The following is an 18,080-nucleotide window of genomic DNA, read 5'->3' as shown; positions in this document are numbered from 1 at the left end:
TGGGCCTAGCCTATGCGAAATCGCCTGATTTTGGAAGTCAATTCACATCACCAACCCTCAAATCGCTATGCTGATTGGTACGTGGCGCCATTTTACTGGAAGAATATGTCATCCTAGTCCATAATGTCCAGTAACGATCGAGCTTGGTGGTGGAAGATGGCTTCACCAACGTTATATTCGATTAAATAAGAACCAATAATGAAGTCGGCCTAAAATTCCCACCAACAGTAAATTTTGGCTATATATTGTCATCTGATAAGTCTTATGTGAGTTTTATACCATTGTCGCTACGGATATTTTTAGAAACACCCAGTCTGGGATGTAGTCTAAGCTCCGGCGCAAAATTTAGCAAATTGAAGTCTGTGACAAACCAGATTTATGTGCACAGGAGCAACTAAATGGATTCTCGACACACATCAACGGGCAGCGCCAATATTCTCAACCGATCTGGCATTTCTTTAACGCAAGGGTTTACGCTGATTGTTGATTGAGCAATTTGCATTTTGAAAAAAAAAAAAATTCCATAGTGTGGACATGTTGCTCAATTGCGTAACTTGTCATGGGGGTTTGGTATCAGTCATTGAATGATAAAGCAAAGCTTGATAGCATCGAGTGGACCCTATTTCAAAACCATATAATTCCCACAATTATATAGAAGGATCCAATGGAAGTTCAACCATTGGTTCATTATAGGTTCCCTCAAACACACCGTCGGTCAACCGACTACCATTTTTTCAACGATTAACATGAAACCTGATGATGCGATAATTGTCAGGGTTGAGACGTCAGCTTCGCACTGGCGTCTTCGTCGCTCGGAGAGCACAATGCCCTCGTTGAAGATTCTTAGCGGCATGCTTGAGCTTCAACTAGGACTCCTCGCGGTCTACTTGTCGCTGACACAGCTAGCAATGAAATTGTCCTCCATCCACCATTTGTTACCCATCCACCTAAAACATTAATATGAAACTGCGTCAATCTTGATTCGGCTCTCTCGCCCAAGGGGATAGGGGTTTGAGGCGATATCCTCAATAACAACAAATCGGCGAAAGACATAAATAAATTATAAGGTGTTTGGACTTCAGCAAGTAATCCAAGCATTGATATGCTAGATAATGATTTGAAGATCTCCCGACTCTATATGGCAATCTATGAGGAGATATACGTCTCCCGATATATCTGCTGGAATAGAGACGTTTTTCAACCTCTAACATCATATCCAGTACAGGATCGCCTTGTTGGAAAATGCGATAGCACGCAGTATCCGATTGGAAAATCACAATGAACAAGAGCCTAACCTCAATAGCTACGTAGAATAGTGGAGAAGGATTGCACGTTTCTAGGAGAATCGTGAACGCAGTTGACGCGCTATGCCCCACACAAGGGTTTACGCAATCATATACATATGAATAACTTAGAAAACTACGTAGCTGCCCATGGTTCATACATTGAATGTTATTTAGCTCTCATATAGTAGGGGAGGACTTCCTAATGGAATAATTCGTCACCTTTGACGCACCTAATAAGAATCGTATGATCAGCAATTTCAAACATCTGCAATTTTTAGCTTCATTATCATCAAACGTTATGCTGTGTGATAACTTTACAGCAGCGAGACAAGCATAAAGACGAACCTAAACATCTATGGCGACAAAAATTTGAACCTAGGGTAACAAAATCGAAACGTATATTTATCATATTTGTTCAATTTTACTCTTATTTCGGGATGAAAATAGAATTATTATTGTCCCAAATTTCTCTAATTCTCTGATGACAAACAAAGTTTTGACTGCTAAACCTGAATCAACCAAAAATACAGACAAAATTAATGAAAAACTAAACTAGTGCACTTGCCACACCCTCTATTGCATCATCTCAAATCTACTTAATAGTTTTTGTTGCATGTAACCAAATTAACATATCACATTCAAAAAGCTGCTTTTCTTCGTATTAAATTTACCGTAAAAAGTCATTCAAAATCCGAACGAGTCAATTTATTATCATTCAGTTAATGACAAAAAACAACTTTGATGATTAGAATTGATCAACAATAGAATGAGAGAGGAAGAAATATATACATAGTCTGGATTTATTTTTGTTTTAAATAATCAAATTAACAAAAAAAAATGCCTAAGGTAGATAGATCTATCGACCATTGGAGATAAAAAGTATATCTCGTCTAAAACCGCATGATTTTCATTCGGCAATGATTTGTTTACGTCATTGAGTAAGGATTAGATTCAGTTGCATATTATTACTGTTGCTAGGCAGAAAATATATAAATATTATAAATATTTAGGTAATAAAATGAGGTAAATTAAATTTGCATAAATGGATATGGGTCCATATAAGTAATGATATTTAATATATTTGTTGCAATTTGGTTATAGTTTCCAGATGAGTCTGTCAAGTTTTATGGTTATATATTTAATTTTTTCTCTTTTTTGCTTTTATTTGTAGGTATTATCAGTTGTTCGCTATTATTTTGTAAACAAATTTAGTTTTATTTATGGATGGATGGATCCAAATGTCCTTAAACAGTTTTTACTAAATATTTGTTATGTATATGTATGATATGTATATGTATAATCATATAATTTTCTTTGGGATGCAAATATTCAGAAATAAATATGAAAAAATTCTCTGGATCATAAAAAATACTTCCTTTAGAAACGCAAGAACGATTAATCACCAGACTAAATTCCCAACCACCCAAACCTGAGGTTATATTCTAACCAAGCAAAGGAAAGTAGGCAAATAGAAGCAGAGAAGGAGAAGGGAGATAAAACTTTGCGAGCAGAATATAAACCATAGTAATGGATACTAATAACTGTGACATACTCAAAACATTTTTTCACTAGTTGATTGGGACTGGACTTAAGAAATTGATAATTTCAATATACATGAATATATTTATATATCAAAAGATATAGACGTAAATGGATAAAATGGAAAGACGATCGTACGAGTATCCAAGGTGCCTTATTGGTAATGATTATGCTGAAGTAGTTTTGTGAACCGGAATTATGGCGAAACCTGTAAAACATCATCAAAAGTTGTCCCCGCTTAAAGTCTCATCAGAAACAAAAACAAGAAATCATATTGAAATGTGTGTTTACGATCCAGTTGATAAACATTTTAACCGTTTGGTTGACTATGATGACAATTCTAGACATTCACCCCATTTTTCGATAATAGACTGAAAGAAAGTGTGATTCATTCTTGAATATTGATTTTTTACGCAAGATTCCCTGTTGGATGGTAAAGATTTACTCGATGGAAAATGTGAGGATCAGAATCTGCTGTACAAGTTCAATGAGCGGTCACTTTCTGTTCTTAGAGCTCTTAAAATCCAATAATAAAGATGTCCGTCTTATATGTGTTAAACGAAAGCGATTAATGCAAAAATATTTGCTTGGCGCCTGTGATGCCTGCTCTGGTCGATCGAGACCATCATTTTCACTAAACAGAAAGATTGGCTGATGTATCGACAAATATAAATATTAGTTGTCAGACCCACAAATATTTAAATTGACTAATATATTCATGAATATAAAATTATTTATGTATATATCAATTTATAAATTGAAGAAACAAAAAACTTTCTACATAAACCTATTGGAAGTCTAGAGGAAAGGTTCAAGAAAAAGAAAAAAATAAAATATCGAAACCATTAACTTATATAAAAACCGAACATCGAGTGGTTAAAGTCTCTAAACCAAGTGTAGAAACTTTATTTCTTTCTCGAGAAACAAAAAAAAATTACCCATTCCAAACAAACTTCTTCAACGCTTGCCCCACACTATGGGTGATGACCAGCGCTAATACATATGTATTATGTATGCGATGTGAAATAAATATAAGTAAAATGATACGCTTAGTAATTTCAAGTCTACAGCTATGCCAAAATAGCACAAATGAGCAGTCAAACGAGTTGAAAATTTCGATGTTGTTACTGTTTTTTCCGTATCTTAATTCTTTTTTTCGTTAATTCATTTCATTTAAATTCGAATGGAAGCTAGGCTAGAGCTAGTTTTATGCTCTTCATTTGCATGCCTGTTAGATTATAGCTCCCACCAGTTGGGTTTTGTTCACCGTTTCTTGTCTTTTATCTATTTTCGGCCACAAAAGGAAATTATTTCAATGAAATTTATTGATATGGTAGTTAGAGTAGTACAGATATCCAGGTGGCTGAAATAAACTGGCAGGTCCACTTAGAAAACCCCACGAGTGGTTGTCATTGCCAAGAATGAGTCAAGTAATAATATCAATTAGGGACATAGATAGACATCCAAGGCTTGGTCTTTTAAAGCACATGCAGCGATCTCAAAGCAGTTTTTTTTCGGTAGCAACTTTTCTCGATCCTTTTCCTGAAATTGATTTTCTTAAGATATAATCCCTCGAATATGCTGCTTCATTCCAAAATCTGCTGTATCTGAAACATGAACACCCTGTGATGTAAATTAATACTATATTATCTAACTAAATCAACTAAAGGTGTACAGCTCATTCATATTAAGTTAAAAGAAAAACATTTGACAGCAGCGTTGTTTGGTTGTAGAATCTCCTGGAGCTGAATTTCATTATCATCTAAGCAAAGTTAAACTTTGCTGCTGGGACCGAAAATTTTTTGTGGGGATCCACCAGTACAGAAGTAATCATGAGTACGTCGACGGAAAATGGCCGTGGCCAATATCACTGTTGGCAAAATGAACAATGACTACTGCAGGCAGTGCAATTAATTCGAATTTTTAAACCAGCCACACACCCCGAGAAACTGTAATAATTCTTTTAGAATTTTGTATCGAGGGTGCATGATAATTGCCCATATCTTGCAAAGATTACCCATATCTTGCAAAGATCAATATGAATCATGTGGCTGTAATGTAATTCTCTCGTGAAAAACTAGCTTTCTCCGAAAGTCAATGTGAGGCCAACGTGTCTGACACAGAAGGTCACGCCGCTTAGAAGCCAAAAATTCTGAAGTGCCTTGCAGAGTTCCAAACTGTATAGTCATGAATTTCAGTCGAATTATGGAAGATCTCTTATCCGAAGGTTCGCCATGCCAGAATACACCTTTCCAATTTAAACTCGTTATAGGCCTAACCCGTCGAAGACCACCAGTGAATATGCATCCTTGACAATGACATTGTTCACTAAATGAGTTTTAACGATTGTGATGAGCACCGAAAACAAGACGTTTTAGAATTCCTTAATGACTCACAGTAACGATCAATAAATCTTAGGATAAGGACGCTTTTCGATGATACTAGGCACTTTAAAGTGCATCTGCTTATTCAGTTTTAAAGTATGGAAACTGCCAAGCCTTCAATCGTGCCGTTAGTTTTGCTAGTTGACCTTCCCAACACATTAAATGGAAAGTGCATCACAATGGGAATTGCGCTTTGAGCGCCAGTTTATTCCGGTTCAGAGGCCTTCTGCTGGCGAATGTTGAGTCCAATCAATTACCCCATTCTAAAAAAAATCACAGGTACGCATCCCGAAAAAGATTGTGACGTACAACCGTATTATATTATTAGATCAGCCGGTGACAATCGCAGAATAATAGAACCCACGGTTGAGCATCGCGGGAACCTTCAGCTCTTGGTTTCTGCCTTTGTCCCACCATTAAATTTTTCTCTTGCACCCCAGCAGCAATGCAATGGCCTTAAAATTGGCAGAACTCGTTTCTTGGATATAATAGAGAATGGAGATATAGGAATCAATTCCGTCAAATTTATTTTCGACAAATCAAATAAAAAAAAAATTTTAAGTCATAGATTCGACATAGTTATTTGAATCTAACTAAGAAGTGAAACACCCTTGTCACTGGTTTGCAATGCGACCGTTTTTCACATCGATTTAATGTTTACTGGGTAATCCCCAATCCGAGCAGCGGGATGTTTACTCAAGCAGACTTCGTAAGAATACATACTTACATACTCTTTATCTTTACAAAGTTTACTAAAATTATGTTGTCCCAGGATGTGATCCCAAAAACAGACTAAAAAAGAGATACGTTGGCTCAGATGTAAAACTCTGAAGCATTAGTGTCTAGAGGATTAATTAAGTGACAAAGCTAAAAGACTGATATGAGCAACACACCCATGGACCGTAGGCCAAAACCGGAGAATAAAAGTGATTCAGGAGATTGACAAGCTAGTTCCAGAAAAGCCTGTGACTATTATATATATTACACCACAAAAAACAATCAACGCTTCTAAAATAGACGATGAAACACAAGCAAAGCAAGCAAAATGTTTTTAGAAGTTCAGCAGGTTAAAGTTTTATTACTTCCCACCCAATGGACCAACTGACACAATGCTCATTGCTTTGCAGAAGAAAATGAGGAACAAGCGAAGGATGAATGGCAGTGTCCATTGGGAGCTATTTTCGAATTATTGACATCAATTATGTTTGAATATTCCTGAAAATACCAGTAGTTCGGCAGTAAACTCGACTTATTTCCATAAAAGAGCGCTAATTCCACCGATCTCGGTCAGAAAAAATTGAATGACCCTTGGAGAATCATGTTTTGAAAACTCGGTGATTAGCGGAAGAACGACTTTGTGATTAATTTTTGAAAGAATTCTTATGAAAAGAATTTTTGAAGGATGATGTCAAGCCAGTAATGGTAAGGTATGTTCTGGTAGAATAGCAATGAATGAAACGTAAAAAGTCTTACCACTATCATTATAACCAAACAAACGTTTTTGCTGTGAAATCACGGCGTTTGCTGAAGAACCAACGTTTCAAACTAGGTCCAAATTCTGTTAGCCAACAGGAAACGGAAACACAAGTGTCCGTCTCTCAATTTCGTTACCTTGGGTTCGAATGTTCATATTCATCTTTGTGCTGTCCCGTTGCTATAGGTTTACCACTTGCATAATATTGAGTGGGATGATAATGAAACAGATGCACAAACTCATTGGTAACCACAACATACATTCACTGAACTGAACTGGAATTACTTAAAAACTCTGAATTTTGGAAACCAAAATGACCTAACCAGGCTCATTTATTGCCAGGTTTTCCATGATCTTATCTCCACAGGAATATCGAGAATCAAGCAAATATAATAGGAGAACTCTGTTGATAAGAGCAAAGGTGGACAGTGGAGGTCACTAAATTAGATGGTATTCCCTAGTTATTAGCTAGCTGAACTGCCGTAGAGTACAAGCCAACATTAAGAATGGATATTCCGCATGTAACGTAGCTTCGTAACAACAAACAAAGACAATTCTTCCAATATTTTGAAAAACATGGACGATGAATGCTCTTTCAAAATTGTCCTGGAAGTTTGGGTCTTCAAAGCTAACTTGAGAGTTGATGGTTAAAATGTTGAAACAAGTGGCTAAATTGCTTCCCCTAAAATGCAAGATTCGCCGAGGTATTTTTAAAACGGAATTCTGGCTTCATTTGTTCATCGGATTTCCCTACTGAGACAAGACGTCCACTCTAGAGCTGTTAGACGAGGCGAGTTTTTCCTTCTTGTACCAAACACTCCACGAAATCGGATTCAACTATTCTGGTCAAATATCAGAAGAGTTTGCTAGAACTTACTGTGCTGTGGGTGCTTTCTCCATCCTTATTGAAAATACGCAATCAAACTGTTTGGTGTTACTCAAAAAACTTTTGGATTGCATGCTCGTGATCTGAGTCTATGCTCCTTCCTTGTCAAATCGAAAAAAATATTCTAGTTTTGAATGCAGATCACATTTTCAATAATCATTAACATCACTGACAACGACAAAAACAATAGAATGGATTTGACTCCGATATCGACACTGAAATATCAAATCTGAAGTCCTTGGACGTAAATCAGCTTCTCCCAATTGCATCTCTGATGAGATGCTATAAAAGGCTGTCTGTTGAACATGGAAAATCATAAAAACTTGGAAAAACATTCAATTATATGGATGTGTTTAAAATAATACGTGTATCCGGTTGTCCCCTGTATCTGCCAATAATCACCATCTTGGCTCTCGACCTGTCCATCTCCTGGTCCCCCGTTGCCTGGGCCAGTTCAAATCTCGTTTGCGTCGGCCAAAGAGGCGAACAGATAGAGAAAAGCTGTCCAACGCAACAATAAAAAAAGAAACTTTTTTTGTCTTTCATACACGCGTTCGTTGTTGTATTCATGTTGTTCTCGATTTTATTAATCGTCTTAAAGCTTCACACATTTTCGTCTTTTTTTCTGTATTTTTCTCCACACATATGAGGAGCGTTTCTTCTCGTTTTCTTTTACTCCGACCACTTACTTCTTTTTCCAAGCTCATTTTTCGTTCGTTTCGTGTCTTAATTCAATGGGATTTCGTATGATATGGGCACACAACTATCTGTTGGACTTGATATGTTTTATATGTGTCGCTAGCGATCGGGGCTGACTGCCTCTGAGCCAGCTAGCCTGTTTCGGCCCCGGCTGATCAAAATGCTGGTTTGCGGAGGAGACGGACGACCTAGCAAACTGTGCGGAGCGCACAGTGATCATGGCTTGCGGCAAATTCGCTTTTTTTCTTGGCATAGCAACAACATCATCACATCATGTCATTTTGTTGAGTGTGTCGCGCTCTGACTCTGCCACACTCAAACCAACTTGAATTGCTTTTACACTGCACAATCGCCGTCGTGTAATATATTTTGACAAAGCGATTATTTAAGTATAGCATCCGAATTAAAAGTATATTCAGCGAAATATCAGCGTAAAGTGGAAATGGAGCTAATTCGCAATTGGAGGAGCTCGAAAGATAGGTACGAGGCAGAGGGAGCACAAGATCTACTACTAGAGGCTTTCGAACGATAGGTGAACGAGTAATCCAATAAACCTCAAGAGGAGGACCGAGTTAGAGAGTTTATTTAACCGCCTAATTATAAATGGAATTTGGGTAATACATCTTGTTAGAACTTCCTTCAATTGCATCATATTTCCTCCACTCACCAACCTGAGAGACCTTTCGAAATTTCGCATGCACCACCATCAAGTTCTGCAGCTGAATATTGCCAGCAATTCACGCGAAATTGAAACGTTATATTGCTCAACAAACTGGAAAGCAAGAGAGCATACCGTGACCAGTAATATGAATTTAATCCTCAGCACCTTTCAACCTCTCCAAGTTGTATAAAATCTCGGGTATCGTGACACCGTTGCATGGAATTTCGTAAATAACCTGAGCAATTGATGGAAAATTCTTTTGTATTCCAACAAACATCCCTCGCCCCAAGCAGGCGCATCTTTTGTAAGACACTCTAGTTCCCAGCCTAAAATTGTTTCAGCCCCATTAGACAAAGTTGTATTGCGTGCCTATCACAAGTTTTCAATCGCCTCTCGGTCCCCCTTAGCTGATGAACTCGTCAGTAGCGCTTTGACCTTCTCAGCGAACTTGGCTAGCACATTTTCCACCATATCTGTTACTCGCGATCAGACAAATAGGCAAAGTGGCCACAGATAAACAACTGCACCATCACCTCGAAATATTCTCGTGGGCACTTAAATAAGCGCAACCACGATAAGATGCTTGGCACTAGACAGACCCAGTTTGAAGGGGAGCTACTGCTCGAAAAATGTTACTTGGATTTGAATATTTTTACGCTTTTTTCAAATAGATATGACAACAGTGACGACTGAATGATATCGAGGCAAATAAACTTGGAACGCCATCACCCCATTGGCGGAGAGTCGCTTCGCCGCGCTGATGTGAGCCCCATGTTGGCTCACCGTTGTGCACGCGGCGGTATTGCGAGGTTGTTTTAAGACGTTGGAAAGTTAACGGTGCCAAATATTTAGGCCATGAATTGCGTTTATCCTACTAATGATGTGGTAGTAGTTATAGTGTAATGGAAGTTACAATAAATTCCAATGACAGTCAAAAGCGAGGGGTAAAAAACGAACCAAATCAAGCTTTACTTTTGATAACATCATCGAATGTCGAGCTTGTTTTATTCGGGGTGAAATAGACCATGTTTGGTAATAATTTTATCATTAGCACCCATTTTCCATTCTTTTTTCTTTAATTAAGCCATACAAATGATGAATTACAGTGGATTATTGATCTGTCCAGCCGTCAGGCAGCGTCAAAGGAAGATCTAATACTTGTCCACAATCTGCTGATATGAATTCCGGGTTTCCACAAATTCTTAGTAAAGAAGTTGGCCATACGTCAACAGCGATAGCGTAACTGACCTAGAATTGGGTTCACTGAATTTGATGAAAAAATACCAAGATTTGTTCACTGGGTGAAAATCGGTTAGAACCAGATTCATGAAATTTTCTGATTATCGCAACAAAAACTAATCTTGGGACCTATAATACTATCCTATAAAAATGTATTCTAATTAAATAGAAAAGCAAACACGCACTACACGTAATATGAACAAAGACTAGGGCACCCTACTGAAGGCTTTTTCATTTAATTAGTCTCATGGTAACGTGCATAGACACAAAGCAGGATTCTTGTAATGCTGACAACCCCTACTGAGATAGATCCAAAAATTCGGAAGCATACCTTATGATTTCAATTGGTAAAAGTGGGGAAGCAGGTGATGAAATGAAAGAAAATGACCCCTTTGTTTAGTTATAACGTGTTTCAAAAAACCGATACAAATGTTTCAAGAATCAGTTGTTCCCTTCTTCGGTATTTTTCTTTCCAAGAAGGTAAATGCCTAAAGAAGGGAACAATTGATTCCCGAGACAAGGTATTTATTTGATAAACTACTGTAGCCAAAAAAGAAAGAACTTATTTTGAATTTCATCACTACTAGCTACCAAACTACCCAAAAATGGCATATTAGGCTCGATATTCGTCATGGAGAGAGACTACCAAATAAAGGTTAACAAGTTAAGTGCGCAATTGAGTCATATCTATCTATCATGTGGGGTGAATTTTGTTATTCTCAAACTTCCAAGACTTGTGGGCGCAGACTCATGCAACTTGTTCATTGAAAAAGAGTCAACCTGTTAGCCCCTGCTGAGAACAACACGAAACACATCAAAACACAAATAATGAAATGGAAAGTGATTGTTTCTAGAGATTCAAAAATTATTATTTTCAAAAAAGAGAATGAGAAACCTGACAGAATAAAAAGAGAATTTAAGCTCAGCTTTCACTAGACGAAATCTACAAGCGATACCATGACGGGAAGGTTGTGGATAAAATCCGGCTCAATAGGTTACGGTGGGCGGATCACTTAATCCGTATGGGTGAGGATGATCCAGCCCGGAAAGTCTATAAGGGCAATATCTATGGTAGAAAAAGAAAACGAGGCAGACCCTACCTAAGATGGAGCGATGGCGTAGGCCAGGACCCCAGACAGCTTTTAGGGAAATCGTATTGGTGGGTCTCGGCGCAAAACCGGGATGTCCGGAGTTCGATATTAAGGCAGGCCTAGACCGGATACCGGTTGTCGCGCCGTTGATGATGGTGATGTTTTCACTAGATCAGTAGACAACCTTGTGCTACTGCATGGCTAAGGTTTAAGTAGGACGGAAAAAATAGACATTCGCCACAAACTCTCGAAAACTCGGGAAGTCAACATCGTTTCTAGGATGAATACAAGCGTCTTTGTATGATTATATTCGTCCTAGAAAACGATGTTTATTTCAACGACTGGATAAACTATTAGCCCTAAAGCTGCGCGCCACTTATTAGTCGTAAAGAACTCATCTACACTAGCTTCAGCTGACAGTATCTCTTAATTTCACTTGGGTCTTTTACATTTTTGAAAGATATTGTTTTTTAACAGTCGAAAATTATATTAATTTCCCCTTTTCTTAGCAAAGAATTTCTATCTCGCTTCTACTGATTCTATCCACCTTTTTTTTATCTTTTGGAATTTTCGATTTTTTTTTCTGGTCAACTAAACACACCTCACTAGGAATTCGGGGATGATCACCAGGCCAGCTGGTCGTTGACACCCCAACTGTTGGCAATATCAATTATGTCACGACTCGTCACATATTACCGACCATTCACACAAGGTAGTGCTACATAAAATCCTTTCTTGCGCGGGAGATGAGGCCCCTAGATCGCAAACATATGCCCGACTACCATATGTCTTAGGCGATTATCTAGTTTCCGATAATGCCAGCGATAGCACACTAACAATAACAAGTGAAATGAAATTTATTGTAAATAAATATTTGTAACAATAAGTTGAGGATTAATAGAACTAGAAAAATAATGAACTGAAAGATATTTCGCAAAATTAAATTTAAAAAAAAAATCAAACAAATACTTTCAGTCAGGATTAAATCAGGCTTAATGCCTGGAGAGCTGAAGTAAAGACGAAGATGACGACAACTGGATAACTAATATCGAGCAAACGAAAAAAGGACGGGGATCCTCTGTGGTTAGCAAGTCAAGTAGATATTACAATCTTTCTCGTCGTTGGTCGAGATTTCCGTGAAGTCTAAAATAAAGCCTGTCCTTGCAAAATTATCAATATTCTTCAACATCACTTTTATCGACATTTTACAGGAATTTAAGGATGTAAGAAAAACCAATCAAAACGAGCGTAAATTGTGATGAGTGAAGGAAGGCTATTACTAGTTAAGATATTAAAATCGATCCACTTGTGGGCATGGTAGCCTTTTTATGATGAATCTAAGAAAGTCAAATTGTAAACTTCTAGAAGAGTTCCTGAAAGTCAACGTTATGAATGGATATGGAAGATATTCCCGGTTGGCAAACGAGGATTTACCAACTCATGGGTATGGTTTTGAATTCCAATTTCGTCCCATATCATTCAAAACGCATCTTCCTGTTTAAGACGAAATTCATTTAAGGTAATTTGAGGTTACATACTATAAGTTTTAGTCTGTAGAATATGGATGCATGATTAATCGACGAAAGCGCACTTAGTGAAATTCTGGGTTTTCCTGCTTCCATTACTGAATTTTGTATACCTTTGCAGTAGTAGTAGTAGTTTCAAAGTTTGCCAGGTTCAAGGTTTTTGTTGGTAATCCTAGTGGACCACTAACGTACCCGAGGTGGATATCCCAGAGCCGATTTAGCTCATAACATTGAACGTTGATGAGCAGATGATATTTATTTAAACACTAAGATGTATTTAAATTAGTGCCGTATTTGCTCAAAGTGGTTCATAAAATAGCACCATATGCGAAATTCAAATCAGATTTGTAGCTACGATATCATCGTCATCGGTGTTTTCAGGAAATTTGTTGAAATCAGTAAACCGGAGTCTAGCTCGGTACCATGATTTTCCACGAACCATGCTTGAACTCAGTCAGACAGGTTTTCGATAACTTCCGCCTCATCTACATGTCACCCTTATCGGGAAATCCGCAATAACATCTGGGCCTCCTCCGATGGGGGAAACGTTCGGGAAAATATATCATGCTTTTATTGAAAACCAGCTACCTCTAATATTTTTTGGCATGATCATACTGCTTTGAAAACTGCAACATCGACCATTGCGCAATAAAGAGAAATATAAATTTCGGAAATCACCCAATAGGAATAACCAGCGTTATCCAATTATCCGGTGTAGTGTCATAGGACTTCAAAATAAAGAAATTGCCCCGAAATGTTGGATCGTTGTAAAAACATAACCTTATACAAAAAACGACAAAACTGGCTCATGCGGAGGCAAATGAACTGCATCATTAAGAGAGTAGCATATGAAACAAGAATGTCAACCCAAAATAGAAAGTCATTCGGTGATGCATTCCAGAAGTTATAGATGACAAAAAAATTATACCAGCAGCCAATATCAGGAGCGCTCACAAAAGCTAACATTGAAAAAGTGACAGATGAACAAAGGAACTTTAGTGCCAACAAAGCCTATCCTAATGCAAAAAGATGCTAAGATCTGCCAATCCAAAATATAAGTGTAATACAAATTCCTGCTTGTCATCCATATTAGTAAATGAAAAACCTAATACTTTTCCAAGCTTTGGTTTATAAAGTCTGGTTTCAACTCCTTGTGAAGAATTCCCCTTATCATTTTGGATATATCGGCCGTAGCCAGCACAAATTTCCTTAAAGAGAGTCAACGATGAATTCTTGAAAAACCTCTCTTACAAAGGATTACTTCGGTTTGCATGTTACCAAATCAAACCTTTGGTCGCGTATCAAGAAAAATCAAAATTTGATCAAATATTCCTAGGAGAATGGGAAATTGAGATACCATTTATAGTAATACATACTATAAATGTTGATTCTCGGTTCTGCGAAAAAGCGATGGCCGAAATGATTAAGCGTCAGCTTCTCACCACATAAAAAAAACCAGGGACAAAATACCAAAATTTACAATATATAAGCAAGACCTGAACGCTGGATGGCATTCGAATTATTCTTCAGAAAAACTTAAGTTGAGTTGAGGGACCGCAAATAACGATTCTAATATCTTCCTTGCTTCTAATTTCCTAAAAAAAATAACAGACTTAGGGGGCATGGCTATTTAAGGAAGTTAACAATTCTAGATTTTAGTTTTGAAATATAAACACTCGTGGCAATGAAACTAGCATCAGTCTGCTTTGAGATTAGTGTTTCCTTCAATTCTACCCATATACCTCAGGACAGTAGTCTAAAATCAATGCGCTACAAGAATGACAATTTTTGAACGGGACAAATCAAAAATACCACTAAATATTGGAAGACAATTACTCCTTCGAAAAAATTTATGCGAAAAAGAACCAATTTTTGAAGAATTCTAAACTTGCTAACTCTGTGCGAAGCCAAGGCAGGGGGAAAACTCCATAGGGCACGTTTCAACAAAATCTGAGGCTTAAAAGGAGTATCAAAGAGGATGTAACCCAGATCGCTTCTTCGCTTCCTCCTCAACCGTAACATCCGGCCAAAGAATCAAGAACCTAACACACCTTCTCGAGCTTGACAAGTAGGCAAGCAAGCGCGTTTCGATAGGTACTTGGATGAAACCCCTACAAGAGACCGCTAGTCAAATTTTACAATCTACGATCGTTTGCAAAGCTCTACCTTCAGAGTAGATTCGTTTGTTCATTTGAGTATCTACCAGCGCATTTATTCGCCTCGATTCCATCAGGAATTAGATTTTCTGTTAGGGTATAGGGTAGCGCAAACGCTTCTTGACTTTGAAGTAAAAAAAATACATGAATGAATGTGCCAAGAAAATCCTTGCGATTCTCTGTAATGTTTCTTATGTCTGTTAACCTTTGCCTGATAGAAAGGTAATCAATTTCAATGGAAACGCCACAGGAATGACCATTGTGGAAAAATCTCCGAGGGCAAATAGGAAAATCTCAATTCTCAATGGCATATCTGTATATTCTCTAAGCGAATATACAGGTATGCCATGACTTAGGTACTTTTTTATAACCTCCAGGCATGCTCTACCAGAGAATAAAAACGTACATTTCCTTAATAATATATCGTCAGTTCGAAGTTAACACTGCATATTCAGGTAAGCATCATTGCCATTGTTCTGTAAAACAGCATAAATTCGATAAATCTTGAAAGTACGAAAGCTATACTCGAGAATGACAGCAATAGTGAACACCTGAATCCAAAGACGAGTAGAAATTCAGAGGATGAAATGATGAAATTCGGTTACAGTAACGGCCTCATTTCTAAAATACTACACCCACAAGGAAATCGTGCAAAAATGGGTTTGTTCAGAAGTAGGAAATGTGAAGGATAAGAAAAGAAAGTGAACGACTATCGGCACTTTCGGTAGAAAAAAAAAATATTCAAACATTGGTCAGTAATAAACAAGTGTCGAAACGTACATTTCGCCTCTATTCGATTAATCTAAAGACCGCTATCTACTTTCAATTCGGCCTATCATTTACGCCAGAAGAGGTCGCAATGCACCCGGCCGACAACTGAACTGAAAGCGCCATCCGCATACTGGCAAACCAAGCGGAATCATCACCCACGTACCGGGTTCCATTATCTTCTTTCGGGTGGCCGAATCGTTTTTCGATCACCGGTCACGTGAACAATACAAACTTACAGGCCAGCTGATCCTATCCACGTTCCAGCCGCCGATCAACTGCGGACTATTCAAGCCTAACTGATCGTAGATGGTGGTTTTAAAGCCCGTCGTCCATGTTCTTTTTGGTCTGTCTTTTACGCCGAAAGAGGAAGCAATGCGCCCAGCTGTCAGTTGAACCAAATATACCATCCACATACCGGCAAGCCGTAATATAATTAGTTCAACTCTGGACATGGAAGGGGGTGAACATTTATCAAAAATGTTCACCAGCGATAAAGATGCCTATAAAATACTCACTCACAGCCTAAACTAACATAAGATCCTCGCTTACAGCCTAAACAAACATGGCTAGTCGATTGGCCGAATTATTTTTCATTGGATCACCGGCCGGCTGAACAGTCAAACTGACAGACCAACCGTATCCCATCTACGCTACGGCCACTGGTCAAATGCGGACTCTTGAGGCGTAACTGACAGGCCGAACTAAACGTGGATGCCGGGCTTAATGAAGGCGACAGGTGGACAGACTACATGTGAGACGTTAACTGTCAGCAAAAAGCATCCGAATTGAATGAATGAATTTGGTTTCATTGATCACAAAGGCCTTGGTGAATTTCTTGTTTAAGGACGAGCAGTGGATACCATTGCATCCAACAACCAATCGACAGAACTGGCAACTATATTTACCATGCAGTTCACGAAATTTAAGGTAAGTCATGCTAGCCGGCAGAAGGGGCAGTTGCAAAAGAAGCAGATTACACTTTTCCGAGGAAAGAGGGTCCGTTAATGAAAGTCCATTGACTTTGCCCTTATAGACTTTCTGAACTGGACCATCCTCAGCCATATGGATTAAGTGACACTGCAACCTACTGAGTAGAATTTTATAGACAACCAGACGGTCGTGGTCTCGCTAATAAATTTCGTTATTATATAGGCTACGAGGTCGTCTATCCCCATGCAGGGGACCAAAGATTCTTTTCAAAAACGTAGCCAAGAATTCGCAATTTTTCTTGCTGAGAACCCAGGTTTCCGAGGAATTATCTTGTACAGTAAGAGCTTTGATCCTATGGTAAGACGTTTCGAACGAAAAACCATGCAAACTGAAATAGGCCCTGTTGGTAGCCAACAACTGTGCGCGGATTTCATCATCGTAGCTGTTATCGGTTGTGATTTTCGACTCTAGATAGGAGAAATTATCAACGTTCTCAAAGTTGTAATCTAGTATCTTCATTGTTCTCATTTGACCATTGATTTAATGTTATTTCTCTGGCTTTTGGTACTGATGTTGCCAACATATATTTCGCATAGCCCAGTAGTTGGATGTACTTGGAGTGGAGCACATCATTTTATCCAGGACCAGGTTAAAGAAGATGGGGTTGAATGGCCTCGAGAGTGATTCTGCAGCATTTATTTGGCCTCGCACAGAGGTCAGGGTTAGCCTAATCAGCACTTTCAATTTGACCGGGACATCGAATTCTCGCATGGGGGTCTACAGTTTTACCCTGACTGCAATTATATGCTGCCTTGAAGTCAATGAGAAAATAGTATAACTGATGGCCATATTCGAACAGTTTTTCCATCGTTTCCCGTAGGAAGAAAATCAGATCTATTGCTAATTGGTCTGTAGTGAAGTCTCTTTGGTATGATATTCCGAGTATGGAGCTAATGGGCCTGGCAAGATAACGGAAAATATTTTCTTGACTCATCAAAATTGCTAAAATATGGTATATACCACCGCAGCGCTAACGGATGTCAGCGCCAGTCAACTCTCCTGGGTTGGTTGTTAGGTCATACCACATCCATTATGCAATCAACTACCTAATGTTCCGGCTACACTAATCCGTAATCAATGTATCATAACAAGGATTCACTTCAGATGTGATCTGAGAATGCAAATCCTGAGCGACTTGGCGCGAGTTAATATTATTTTTTCTCTCCAGATAACCCTTAATTAATATCAAAGCCAATGTGGCTAATGTAAACCATGTTTTCCTTCGAACAATATGGATTTGAGGTGATATCGCAGCCCTTGGCAATGTGATTTTTGTCTTCACAATTTCCACATCAAACGGGATAACCACGTACTGTCACAAATTACAAGAGTAGGGTCCGCAGGAGGAAATTCGTGTTTATACCAAAATATTTAATTA

General features: G+C 38.3%; 1 protein-coding gene across 5 annotated transcripts in view; it reads right to left on the bottom strand.

Annotated features, from left to right (window-relative positions):
* Positions 1 to 18,080, bottom strand: part of LOC119654374 (RNA polymerase II elongation factor Ell) — a 224,997-nt gene that overhangs the window by 184,636 nt on the left and 22,281 nt on the right. The window lies entirely within an intron of this gene.

Source organism: Hermetia illucens, chromosome 4 (genome assembly GCF_905115235.1).
Source record: "Hermetia illucens chromosome 4, iHerIll2.2.curated.20191125, whole genome shotgun sequence".
Classification (NCBI taxonomy): domain Eukaryota; kingdom Metazoa; phylum Arthropoda; class Insecta; order Diptera; family Stratiomyidae; genus Hermetia; species Hermetia illucens.
The sequence above is the reverse complement of the archived record's forward strand: the minus strand, read 5'-3'. Positions and strand labels throughout refer to the sequence as shown.